Consider the following 12,652-nt stretch of genomic DNA (forward strand, 5'->3'; position numbering starts at 1 on the left):
ATGGCCCTGCTGACACCTTTGCTTTCAGACTTCTAGCCCTGAGAAGTGGGAGATAATTTTGTTGTTGTTTTCAGCCACCTCATTCTTGGTCAGTTAGGGCAGCCCTGAGAGACTGGCAGTGGCTAAGAGGAAGTGAAAATGAAGGTCATGGAGACTAAGGTGGTATGAGATATGGTTGCCGTGCTCAAGGTTTGGAGAACAGTGGAGAGGGATGGAGGGAAGAAAACAGTGTGGAGCACTAAAAGTCTCAGATAAGGGGAGTGTCCAGTAGCCTCCATACCCATAGCTAAGTGGCCACATAATCACGAGCTCTCCATACCTCAGTTCCTTTGAAAGTAAAGCAAGGGGCTTCACCATTATCAGGAAGGTGCCTTCTACATTCCCGGTTTTATATATCTCCAACTAGGTCTGTTAGTTCCTGGCCATTTGGGTTTAGGTTGCAGTTGGTATGGATGTTTGGTTTCTTTTGCAGGTATTATAATAGGGGCTCTGTGCATCTTAAATAGGACCGATGTCTTCAGGTTGAATGAGTTCAGTGTGCCAAACACTCCCTGCCTAAATTCTCATTGCAGGAAACATGAGTGGTATGCCCTGGTACATATTTCTGAAGAGAGGGAAGCAGTTGGTATTGAAGTGACCGGTTCCTTTTGCAAGGGCATCCATGAAAACTAGGAAGTCTAGACTGCTTTCCAGAGAAAAAGAGTCTTTGAAGATTGGGAAGCTGGGGGAAAAATTCAAAAAGAAAAGCTGTGCCCAGCTTACCAATATTGAGGGCAGAGGAGTGGCTTAAGACCCTGTGGGTTCCTTGCTTTGTCTCCCAAGCCTGCAGCCAGTTTGGGTATGGGGAGAAATGAAGGTGTTTAGTGTGTTCCCCTAGAGCTCCCGCATTGGAAATGAACTTGGGATGAGTGCTAATGTTTTAGATTTTTCTCCTATTGGTTGCAAAATGAAATGTTTGTGCACCCCTCACTCGGTGTTGACCTTGGTATTTCCACACTCCTGATTTTCGCAAAGATTGACAGGTACATAATTTTGGGTAACAGCGTGACCCAATACAGCGTGTGTATTCTTCCAGTCCTGACCGCCGTGGGGTTCGGGGCAGTGGTCCCTGTCATTCAGTCCCCTTCTAGGGAAGTCAGCCTGCAGGGAGCCCTTCGTGCAGTTTCCAGTGTTGTTACAGGAATGGCACTTGGCTCCTAGTGGGAAGGACAGGTTTGTTTCCTTCTCCTGCTTAGATACAAGTGTTCAATTTTTTGCTTTTTCTTTCCCTCCTCCCCCTTATCAAAACAAAGCAAACTAGTCTTTGAGAACACCTCAGAACGATTTATTTGCTGAAGATGCGTGAAAACAGCGATCTAAGAGGTCGGGAAAAAAGAAACCTCAGTGGTTCCATCCTTGTGTACCTTTGAAAACAGATGGGACGAGAGGATGACCTTGGACTGAGTGCTTGGGGTGTGATCTGGTTCACCTTCTGACAGAAGAATGAGTCTTTACCAAGTGACTGTGTTTGGCTAGAACCCAGGCCCAAAAGAACACTCTGGTCTTTGGCAAATGCATAGAAGAAAAACATGTCAAAATGAAGCAGAAGTACCGTATATCAGTTTCCGTGTGTAACTCTACGTGTGTAACTATAGCCGAAGGAAAGCAAAAAGTAAAAAAAAAAAAAAAAAAAAAATGATGGCCATTCCTTCTAATTTAGACTGTGTTGGTAAGAAGTGCCGTGGAGCTTTGCTGACAATGCTAGAAGACTTAGACAAGAGTCGGTGTCAGCCTGACTCCACTTCCAAAGTCTGTCTTCCCGACCTTTCTGGTGGGTTCCTGTTGTCAACTGGATCCTTCTTCCACACTCCTCTCCAAACACCTTATGGTTTTGGGAGGTGGAAATCAGGAACAAAATCCTTTCCCAGAGTCTGGCTCCGGGACCCTATCACCTTCCAGACTGAGCGACTGGAGCGGCCTGGCGGTTGTTTTTCTTAGTTGTACTGCTGCTTTAATTGGCCTCAGTTCCCTTCATCTGTCATGAAAACTCTTAAAACTCATACGAGAGTAATTTTCCCCACCTTCTTTATTGCGGGTTATTTTCTCTCCACGGGGCACGCTGCTGGGGATTCGGCCCGCGCCCTCCGGTGCCCTCCTCCGCTGGCTTTCTTCGGGAAGCAGTCGTTTGGTGAGTTTGTGCAGGCTGACCGATTGAGTTACACCCTGAGGAATGTTGAACCTGGTTCTCAGCTGCAGGATGTCTTTCCCGAAAGTTCTTATAGTGCGGGGCCTGCTTTGAGGATTCACATTTGTGTATTGGTTTACAGCAACATGAAAGCCTTCTCCCCACAGTGGATGGGTAAGTTACGTAAGGAACGTGACATAGCCCTCTCCCGGGGCCCGGAGCTGAGGGCAGGCCAGGTCCTTCTGGCTGGTTTCACATGTATTTATGACTTTCTTTTATACCTAATAGTCTTGCCTTGGATTTAAAGGAGAAATTCTTTAAAAAAAATTTTTTTTTTTTTTTAACGTTTCTTTATTATTGAGAGAGAGAGACAGAGCATGAGCAGGGGAGGGACAGAGAGAGAGGGAGACACAGAATGCGAGCTGTCAGCACAGACCCCAAGGCGGGGTTCGAACTCGCAAATCGCGAGATCATGACCTGAGCTGAAGTTGGACGCTCAACCGACTGAGCCCCCCAGGCGCCCCTCCCACCCCCCCACCCCCCAAAGGAGAAATTCTTAACGCAAGGAAAGATTCTGGGTCGTTTCCTGTAAAAGGTTGGAAGCTCTAAATTATAAAAAAGAAGAGTAAACATTAAGTCGATCTCCAAATATTGCATTTGATAGGACGTAAATTGAGAGCGAAAGACCACAAACAGAAAAATGACCGGCTAATAGCGCCATCTGAGGTTATTTTAGTAACGTGTGGAGGAGGAAGTAGACAAGGGAAAGATTAGGAGGGAGGCCCTCTCTGAACATATTGCCCTTAGGCACGAAGCTTGTGGCCGCTGCAGCGTCCAAGGTGAGGCTCTTGGTTGAGAGTGGAGGTGAGCAATTTGCACTCTGTCTCTACACCAGGCCTGTGTCTACAGGCTGCAGTTGGCCCTGTTGCTGGTTAAGTCTTCTGTACACATAAGATCCTCAAAATGCTTGACTCGGTAGGAGAGTAATACGTTTCTACTGGATTTAGTGTGTACTTTTGTGGGCGTGTGTCAGTATATGTGTGTGTGTTCGGGCTGCAGGTTTGTATTTTATTTTTGTCATCAGAGCTCGGAAATGATGGTAGGGATGAGTCCTTGTCTCCGTTGAATTGCCCAGAAGCCATTGCTTTCCTATTACCAGGAAGAGGGTAATGTGCGATTACAGACGGTGGTGTCAGCGAAAGCATTTTGTGTCGGTTGCTCAGAATAAGAGAGTACGCTCGTGAGCACCGAATGGTATATACAGAATTGTTGAATCCCTCTATCACATACCTGAAACTAACATAATACTTTGTGTTAACTGTACGGGAATTAAAATTGAAACTTAACAATAAAAAAAAAGAAACAAACTAGCTTGTGTAGGAAAAAAGGTATTCGCCGTTTTGGGAAAATGCTGGATGAATCATCATTTCCTTTTTTTTTTTTTTTTATTGTGAGTCCCTGATCATGCTTGATTTTTGTGTCAAGCCGATGGTCAGTGAGCCGAATGCGGATTGCAGTAGTGTTCTGCTTGGATGGCATTGTGAATAATGGCAGGTGGTACAGGACATATCCCAGTTGGCCACAGACCCCGCCCCGCCTTCATGTCGGAGCTGTACCTTTATTACCTGTCTGGTGCCCTGAGATCATTTATCTACATGGTACCCAACGCATATTTTCAAATTCTTTCTTAAACAGAAGCAAACAGATAGTAAGGCGTACGTCTGTTCAATGTATATTTGTATTTTGTCTCTCCAGATGTCTTCTGACAATGGGTTAATAAGAGCAGTGAAACACTCAAAATTGCTAAAGAATAGATTAAGAAGGTTTAGGGCAAGGATTATATATTAACTACCTAATTAGCCCTTAAATCTGTGGCACTGATCTTAATGACTGAGTTTAGCAGAGTGGGAAAGCTTGTATGTTTCCTGTTTCCTGAGTGAACAATCCTGGTATTGAATGATTCGATCTCCCTGGAAACATTTTTCCATCTCCCTGGAAACATTTTTGCTTCTAGGTTTCCCTTACTCCTCAAACGTTGCTAAATTAGCATGGGCTTTGAACACCCCCCAAAAGTCCTCTCCATTTCACATACTTCTCATATTTGTTCTATTGAAAGTGTTGATCGCAAGACAAGCTCAAGTCTGAGCCCGAATGGCATTGATCTGATTGATTCCTCTGTGTGCTCTCTCTGTGGCCATGGGCCTTCTTCTGGAAAGACCATATCGAGTTCGTCCACTGTTGTGAATGAAAATAATCAGCTGGCGAAAGCATAGAATTAGAAACCTCTTGGTATATTTATTTCTGTGTCCCAAGAATTCTGATTTAAAGCAGACTTTATTTCAAGTAATGTGAACAGTAGGTCGTTCAGGAGTCTCAGATGAATCAATGTTTTCTTCCCTTCTCTCCAAGAAAATCTATTTAAAGCAAAGGTCAAATCTGTGCTGGATTTAGAACCTATTAAATGTAAGTCTGGAGAACAGAGCCACTTCTTTTCTATTCTTTACATAGTTTCAAGCACTAGGGACACTCTGGTCTTCTGCAAGCCATCATTTCCCACATTTTTCTGGTGTTTGTACTTGGGGTTTTGTTTTTTTTTTTTTTTTTTTTTGTTCTGGAGGATAGAGTGTTACCTGGAGCCTCTGTACCCAGTGAATTTGAGCCCTTGTGAGTCTTTGAGCTTACGTAATTTAGGAGTAACTTAAACCTTGAACAATTGCCTTGGAGGAGTTGATTAGGCTTTGAACTGTATCTAAGAAAGATATATTAATGCATGTATTAATGTGACACATTTAATTAGCATGCTCAGAAATTGAACTCCTATGTGCCCTTCCTCTCTCTCCCCCTCCCCTCATCCCTCTGTCCTTTTCCATCTCCATGAAGGTTGTCAGGCTGTTGCCCATATTACCATCCCCACGCACTGCCCTCACATTGTTACCAAACCCTGCACGTTTTACCTCTGAAAAATCTTTCACTTCCTCAGTCCAGGGCTTGCTGTAGGTGTGGGTGTTGGCATGGTGTCCGAACTTGTCCCTCAGCTCCCCATGGCCTTTCACTCAAGAAAGATTCGGATAAATCAGTGCCCTGAGGGACATAAATCGGGAGAGGGAAATGGGTGTGCACAGGGGAGTGTGTTTTTAAGTAGAGCCACCGAGAAGGATCTCATCAGGGAGAGGGGACGAGCCATTGGAAATCTGGGAGAGAGCTGGAAGGGAGCAGGAGAGCGTATTTGAGGAACACCAAGATGTCAGTGGGTGCCGTGGTCAGAGCCACAGTTCGGGGGGGTTGGGCCCCACGGGGCAGGGTAAGGCCCTGGCTCTTCAGAAGCTTCTGAAGACTGAACCGAGTGACAGGATCTGCCTTTCTTGTTATCAGGACTCTGTTATGGTGAGAAAAGAGAACAGGGTGGGGGTGGGGGAAGGGCCAAAGCCAGGAGTAATTTAGGAGTTTGCTATGATGGTGTAGGAGAGGGAAGGTGGCTTTAGCAGGGCCTTGGTGAGAGGTAGTCAGATTCTATATGTATCTCAAAGACACAGGTCACATTGTTGACTGATGAATTGATTATTTAGGGTGTTCAATAAAGGAATAAGAATAAGCCCAATGTTTTTGGCTTGAGTACCTGGAAGGTTGACGTTCCCCTGCTGTGTTCCCACTGTTGGTGTTCTCAGAAGATTTAATGCAGGGAACAGCAAGCTTGGGAGGGAGGGAGTAAGGAGCCCAGTGTGGACATGATGTTTGCAGTTCCTTATAAGACAACCAAGTGGAGATGCCAAGTGACGTTGTTGGATATTCGGGTCTGGAATTTGGCGGAGAAGTTCTACCTGGAGATATAAACTTGTGAGTCTGACATATTTAAGGACGTAAGACCAGCTGAGATCCCCAGAGATACACGTAGGAAATGTCCTTGGACTGAGCCTTGAATCATTTTTCTTATAGGATTCAGAAATTCAGCTTTCTTAATGCGGGATATCCCCTTTGTCCCAAGCCCAGGTTTCAGGGGCATTTCTAGGTGTTCCTCTTACATACACGGACAGGTGAGGACAGTTGTCAGGCCGCAGTCCTTCTGCAGAGTTGTTTTCAAAGGAGTGCCCTTCTGTCCATTCCTAATCTCTGCTAAGCGTTCCAGTGTTAAATTTGCCTTTTGGTAGTTTTCTCCTGCTCCTTGCCCCTCCCCTGTTAGAATCTACGTCTCTGTCATGGATGTTATTATTCTTTTCTTCACAGTCCCCTATAATAGCCCTTAGCCTGTGTTCTCATTCATGTGCACCTGGTGGAAGGCAAGGGAGTTCTCTTTTTATCCCCACGACTTTGAATATCACCTGCATGTAACAGCATAGCGTTTGTTGAATTGAGTTTAATTTCTTAAGGTTCACAAAAGTGGTTTCTGTTTTATATTATACACACACGCATATATGTATGTATTATACGCCTACACATACCCATATGTACACCTGATATTTGGTATTTTATAATAAATATTTTCTATATTTTATGTTTTTTCTAGGATATCATGTATATCGTGTATGTGTGTGTATATGTGTATGTGTGTGTGTGTGTATATATTATTTATTTTCTTCTCAGAATAACTTTTCATCTCTTGTCTCAAGCATTTAGCACTAAGGCTTAGGAGCCCAAAAATGTGTACATGAAGAAAGAAGTTCTTATAGACACATTCACAGTTATTCCTTCCATCCAATATGCCATCTTACGCAAAAATTTCAGTACTACAGCTGACGCTTCATTTTTCCCTATAGAAATTCTAGCCATCTGGAAAATGTGTGTGTGTGTGCGTGCGTGTGTGTGTGTGTGTGCGTGCGTGCACGCGTCAAAGGTGAAATCTCTACTGAAAGCGATTTCAGGAGCTTCAGCAAATCCTCATTCCTCTGGACAGCTTTTGGGTTTTCAATCTGGGAATTTGCATGTTCTCTCAGTTTTACTAGTTTAATTTTAGGGGCAGAACCTTCATCAACTAGGTCGAATAAAGAATCTGGAACCGTGCCTGGATTGGCAACGGCCCACGACAGCTGTGACGAGAATGTGGGCAGAGCCCCGGTGGGACCTCGCCTTGTGTCCAGTTAGAAACCAAAGAACACGGTGCTCATCGAGCTGGGAGCGTGGGGCCCCGGCCGGCAGGGCCAGGGGCATGGTGGGAGTGCTAACGTAGCTCTCTGTCTGCCCCCCTCACCCCGTCACCAGCAAGCTCTGGCCCGCCCTGGTGATTTTCGTTCCCACTTTCAATGGAGAAGTGGGTCAGAGCAACCACAGCACATGCCCACTGACCAGTGATACTTGGCCTCCCAGTGTTGGGGCGACAGTAGGGACTGGGTGGCACCGTGGCCGGCGTGCATTTGTCGGGGATGGTTGGATGTTGCTTCGCAGGAACCACGGGTCTAGGCCTCCCAGAGACTGTAATTTTTCAAGAGACACCGGCTGTCAAAGCTCTCGTGGCTTTTAAATTTTGGATAAAAAAATTTTTTTGCCAAATGTGGGGTGAATACTTAACCTACACTCACCGTGTTGGTTATGTTTCCTGGCCACGCAAATCAATCGTCAGGACCTTTTCTCCAGTTGGGCATAAACTGCTGTACTTCTGCCCGTAAGCCAGTCTCGGTCTCCTTGGCTGATGCCCTTGTCCGGCTTCCGATGGACTCCTGCTTCTTGAGCCCCGCTGGACTTCGTTCGTGGCCCATAAAACTCACGGCAGGTGTGAGGTATCTATTTGCTCCATACCTGTTTCCTCACGAACGCGTAAGCGCCTCGAAGAGAGCTCTTGCAGTTCCGTGCGTGGCTGCGCCCTCGCGTTTGGCGTCCCACGGCCACTTAATGTGTGAGTGGTCTGCCAAGCTAATGTCTCAAGTGCTTTAACGAACTATGAATAGAAGGCCCTTGTCCCCAGACGAGTGCAGTGATGTGCAGAAGGGACAGCAGGAGCAGAGATGATTCACACCAGACAGTGAGCGATTGTTCTGGCCAGGGTCAGGAGTTCAGGAAGCAGCAAATATTCCCCCCAGAACGGGTGGCAAGCGTTTTCTCAGCACCTGCTGTATGCTGAGTGATTTGTTTGTTTGCTTTCTTCACCCAGAGGGAGTGGTAAGGAAACTGCCCAAACGGTTTCTTTTTCCAGTCTTCAGCCGGCATTGATTGAGGGGTTACATGATCCACAAAGGACAAGCGGTGGCTGCCGGAAGTTCGCTCTGAGCTCCGCAGACTTCGGAGCGACTTCTGAGTAGCGGTGTCCCCAGAGAGCAGTGCGGGGTAGTCCAGGGCCAGAGAGGCTCCCTACTCCCCCCCCCACCCCCCCCCAGGCGTTCAGACCAGTACTTACAGGGAACGGTAGGTTGTTCTTGAGCCAAAGAGCCACCTGTCTGTACGCAAAGTCAAAATGAAGTATCTGCTGTCCCCCAGTCACAGACCCCTCCCCGTGTGCTCCCACATCCGTTTCCCAGCCACTGGCCTCTTTTAGCAGGCCAGACGCTGGCTACCCTCCCCATCTCCTCTCTTGCCCTCTGACCAGACACCACGCATCCTTCTCGTGAACTGCGTTTCCTGGTTTTGTCTCTGTGACCCCAGTCAGAGGTTAGACTCTCATCATCTGAAGGCTCCTTGCTGGTCCGCTTCCCGTCCCACTCCGTCATCTCTGCTGTCGATGGGTGAACATCTGAGTGTGGTATTTTTATATGTAGAAGCCGTTGCTTTGCATTTGGGTGTACAAATGGTTCCTTCTGTCCTCCCAGCCTCGCCAACCCCCCCCCCCCCCCCCGCCCCGGTACCTTCCCAGCTGTGCCTGTGGTTCCCCAGCCTTACAGGCCTGCGTCGGTACCTGCTGCCCGCAGTGGTCTTTGGCTGTCGTGTGCCATTGTCTCCTTCCTTTGCTCTGGGCCTCTCCACCCCTACAAACCTGTGCACATAACAAGCTCTTAATGGCTAAAGATTGATTAAAGGTTTTTCTTTTTTTGTTCTATATTTCAATGTAAACTTCTGTCTCCGTGACCTTGAATCCTTGTCAGTCTGTGTAGACAAGAGAATGGTGAGGGGTGTTCCAGCCTGACTCCCGGCCTGCCCCCTCCCCCCACCCCCCCAGTTTGTTAATGGATTCTGCACAACTGGGGAAGCCTTCTGGCCAGGCGTATGTGCTGAGAGTTCCTCCTTGCCCAGTCATCAGTGTGGTGATCTCCAGTGGAAATGGGACTTATTCTACACATTTTTGCTTACTTATTTGGTTTTATTTTAAAAATCCATATGTAATAAAATACACCACTGATTTCACCAACTGGCGAGTATCCTCTAGAAAGTATTCCCAGTTTTAAATGTGCTACCATTGTTCCACATAAACACGACATATTTTCCTAACATAGCAGGGGATTTGTATACAGCTGTTCTTTCCTCTCGCATAACTCTCTCTCTCCCCCCGACTCCTGCTGATTCAAGGAAAATCGAAGAGGTCCCACTGGTAGGTGCTTTCCAGAACTTGTCTGAGGTGGCTCAGCCACAGCCGGGGCGCTGTGGGTGGTGGGCCAGTCTCAGCAATTTGTGTGTCGTCTTTTTGCTCCAGTAGGTCCTAGTGGTGAGCCAAAGATCACAGTGTCTTCGCGTGGCCAGAGCCTTCATGATTCCCTGTTCGCTACTTCACACAGACCACAGCTGCCTCGTGTGGATTTGGATTTTTTTTTTTTTTTTTTTTAATACTGTCATGTGCTGTTTGCATGAGTCACACACAGCCTGGGCACATTGTAATTCCTCTGAGAGTTAAGAAGATTTTAGGAGTAGTAAGTGTAGTGGCTGTACTATTGAAATACTAAAGTTAAATCTTTGAGTTCTTAAGGGCAGGAAATTAGCTAGTTAAGATTATTATGTTCATTTTCCTACACGGCACCTGTAAGGGTTATTCAAAAAGTGAGCATATGGTCTTAAGGAATTGGGCAAACCGTAAGAGACTCTTGGGTACCGAGAACAAACTGAGGGTTCGTGGGGGTTGGGGGAGAGGGGAAAGTGGGTGATGGGCAGTGAGGGGGGCGCTTGTCGGCAGGAGCACTGGGTGTCGTATGGAAACCAGTTTGACAATAAGTTATATAAAAAATTGGTTTTATTATAAAGCAAGGGAGTAGCTCACAAATTGAAATGACTTTGTGCTACTTATTCTATGCTTTCTGTGATGACTTAGCAGACACCAGCATTCGTCACTTGAGCCAAATGTGGATCTTTGGGTTGCTGTCGGTACCTTGTCTTTCTGTGTAAGATGGCACTCTGTCTTCCTTTGCTAAAGTTTATGTGACATAATTAATCACGCGGTTCATTTCAACTACTTTGCAAATTTTAATTGTCTGGAGATGGTTTTCTGCAGTAGTTTCTTTTTAAATGTATAAACGTGATCACCATTGTGTTTGGCCCGGGCACTTGAAAATAACTCCAAGTGTCGAGCAGATTTTAGAGATAGCTAAATAGGTGATAGCTATGAATACGCCGAAGGTTAAAAATTTAAATCCCCAAAGGTCAGAAAATTAATTAAGTTAAAGTGTTTGTGTTCATAGTAAAATTACTCCTGGTTAGTGTGATATTAACCGTGGCAGTGATTCATTGTGTCTCTGAAGTCTCCGGTGACTCCCAGAGATCCAGTCTGGACAAACGTGTGACAAGCAATCATTCATGGAATTATGGAGGGTCATTTTATACACAGCTGAATGATCACTGACAAATGCTGATTTTGCATTCTTCTTGCAGGAGGGTCACACTTTGAAATCATTTTCTTAGAGGAAAAGGGTTATCTACTTTAAGAAGAATTCCACATTTTAACAAATTGAAAAAAAAAGGATTGGCAGTCCATATTCAAATAGCAATGCTTTTTAGAGCATATAAATTATTTTTGAGATCTCATTATATATGGCCATTCAAGAATATATTTGTTTAGCATGTAAGACGATTCCTGCTACTAAAATCAAAATACAGCTTTTTGAATAAAGTAAGCCTATTAGGTTTGCTATTTAATATCCTTTGTGATAATGAAAGTACATGTTTTCAGGGAATTCTTTAACCTGAATGATTTGAGCTCGGTCACAACTGTTAGTCAAGTGGTCTTCCAATAAATAGCAGTGATTGTAGTCTTCAGACATTTTCTAGGCCCTGAAGGCTAAAAATAAGTGGACAATAAATGGTAAATGGTCCCCCCCCTTTAAATAAATGGTACTTGTTCATTTACAGCTGCTGCCAGTTTTCTGCCATATTCCCCACCTCCTGAGTCCCCCTTCTCACACTGTCTGGGATGCCTTTCCACGAAAACGTGGGTCTTCTAGAGACGAGAGATGTAAAAAGAAGAAATTGAAAAGTAGGATATATCCCAGCTCTCCTGAAGAGGGGTTCTTGGGGCTTATCAGCCTGCACAAGAACGGCCCCTGTGTACTCCCTGAATTATTCCACTTTGCTTACTTGTGTGTCTTAAAATCCCCCCAGACAGAATTCGTTTAATTCATTAAGCATTAGGAAATAGTCAACACCATTAGTCATGAGGGAAATGCAAATGAAAACCACTAAATCTGATACTGCACGCCCACGAGGAGGGCTGAAATCGAAAAGACTGATGGTGCCCGTGTGGACAAGGATTGCGGGGAGCAGCCAGAGAGTGCACGTGGGCCTGGGAAGAAGGCGAAGTGCCTCAGCCGTGTCTTTTTAAGTCGGAAACAGCCCCTCCCGGTCTCTTTAAAGTTAGGTCAACACTTGGGGCGCCTGGGTGGCTCAGTCGGTTGAGTGTCCGACTTTGGCTCAAGTCATATCTCGCAGTTCGTGAGTTCAAGCCCCGCATCGGGCTCTGTGCTGATGGCTCAGAGCCTGGAGCCTGCTTCAGAGTCTGTGTGTGTCTCTCTCTGCCCCTTCTCTGCTCATGCTCTGTCTCTCTCTGTCTCTCAAAAATGAATAAATGTTAAAAAAAAAAATTAAAGTTAGATGAACACTTGCCCTGTGTGTCTGTGTAGGTGGTATGACAGAGTGGTTCCAATCTTAGGTGTCTACCCAGGAGAAGTAGGAGTACGTGTCCACACAAAGACTAAAATACTTACTCTAGCATTATCTATGATCTCCTAAAACTGGAAGCAACCCAGATGTGTAATAATGGGTGAGTGAATTAAACAAAATGGGGCATATTCATACAGGGGAATACGACTCAGAAACAGAAAGGAATTGATGAGTGCAGAAACACTGGACAGATCGCAAAGCCTTAGGCTAGATGAATAGGCCAGACAGAAGACGCTGTGAACTCTGATTCTATTTATATGGCATCCGCAAAAAGGCAAAACTATAGTGACAGAGTGGATTGAGGGTTGCTAGGGAATGGGTTGGGGGTGGGGTGGGGGTCGGATTGCCTGCAGAATGGCAGGACGGGACGTTTTTAGGGCAATGGAAATGTTCTATGTGTTGGTTATGGACAGAGTCACGTGACTGCGTACCGTTGCCGAAACTCCTTGAATTGTGCATTTAAAATGGGTCAACCTTACATTAATTATA

General features: G+C 45.7%; 1 protein-coding gene and 1 long non-coding RNA gene across 4 annotated transcripts in view; one reads left to right on the forward strand and one right to left on the reverse strand.

The window, feature by feature from the left end:
* Positions 1–12,652, forward strand: part of LOC106988928 (phospholipid-transporting ATPase IB) — a 624,663-nt gene that overhangs the window by 274,662 nt on the left and 337,349 nt on the right. The window lies entirely within an intron of this gene.
* On the reverse strand, positions 3,591–8,420 carry LOC113600856 (uncharacterized). Its single transcript, XR_003421952.2, has 4 exons — positions 7,675–8,420; positions 7,442–7,567; positions 5,781–5,982; positions 3,591–5,245 (listed from the first exon to the last, which is right to left on the reverse strand). It is a non-coding gene; the product is annotated as an uncharacterized LOC113600856 (long non-coding RNA).

This window comes from Acinonyx jubatus, chromosome A1 (assembly GCF_027475565.1).
Source record: "Acinonyx jubatus isolate Ajub_Pintada_27869175 chromosome A1, VMU_Ajub_asm_v1.0, whole genome shotgun sequence".
Classification (NCBI taxonomy): domain Eukaryota; kingdom Metazoa; phylum Chordata; class Mammalia; order Carnivora; family Felidae; genus Acinonyx; species Acinonyx jubatus.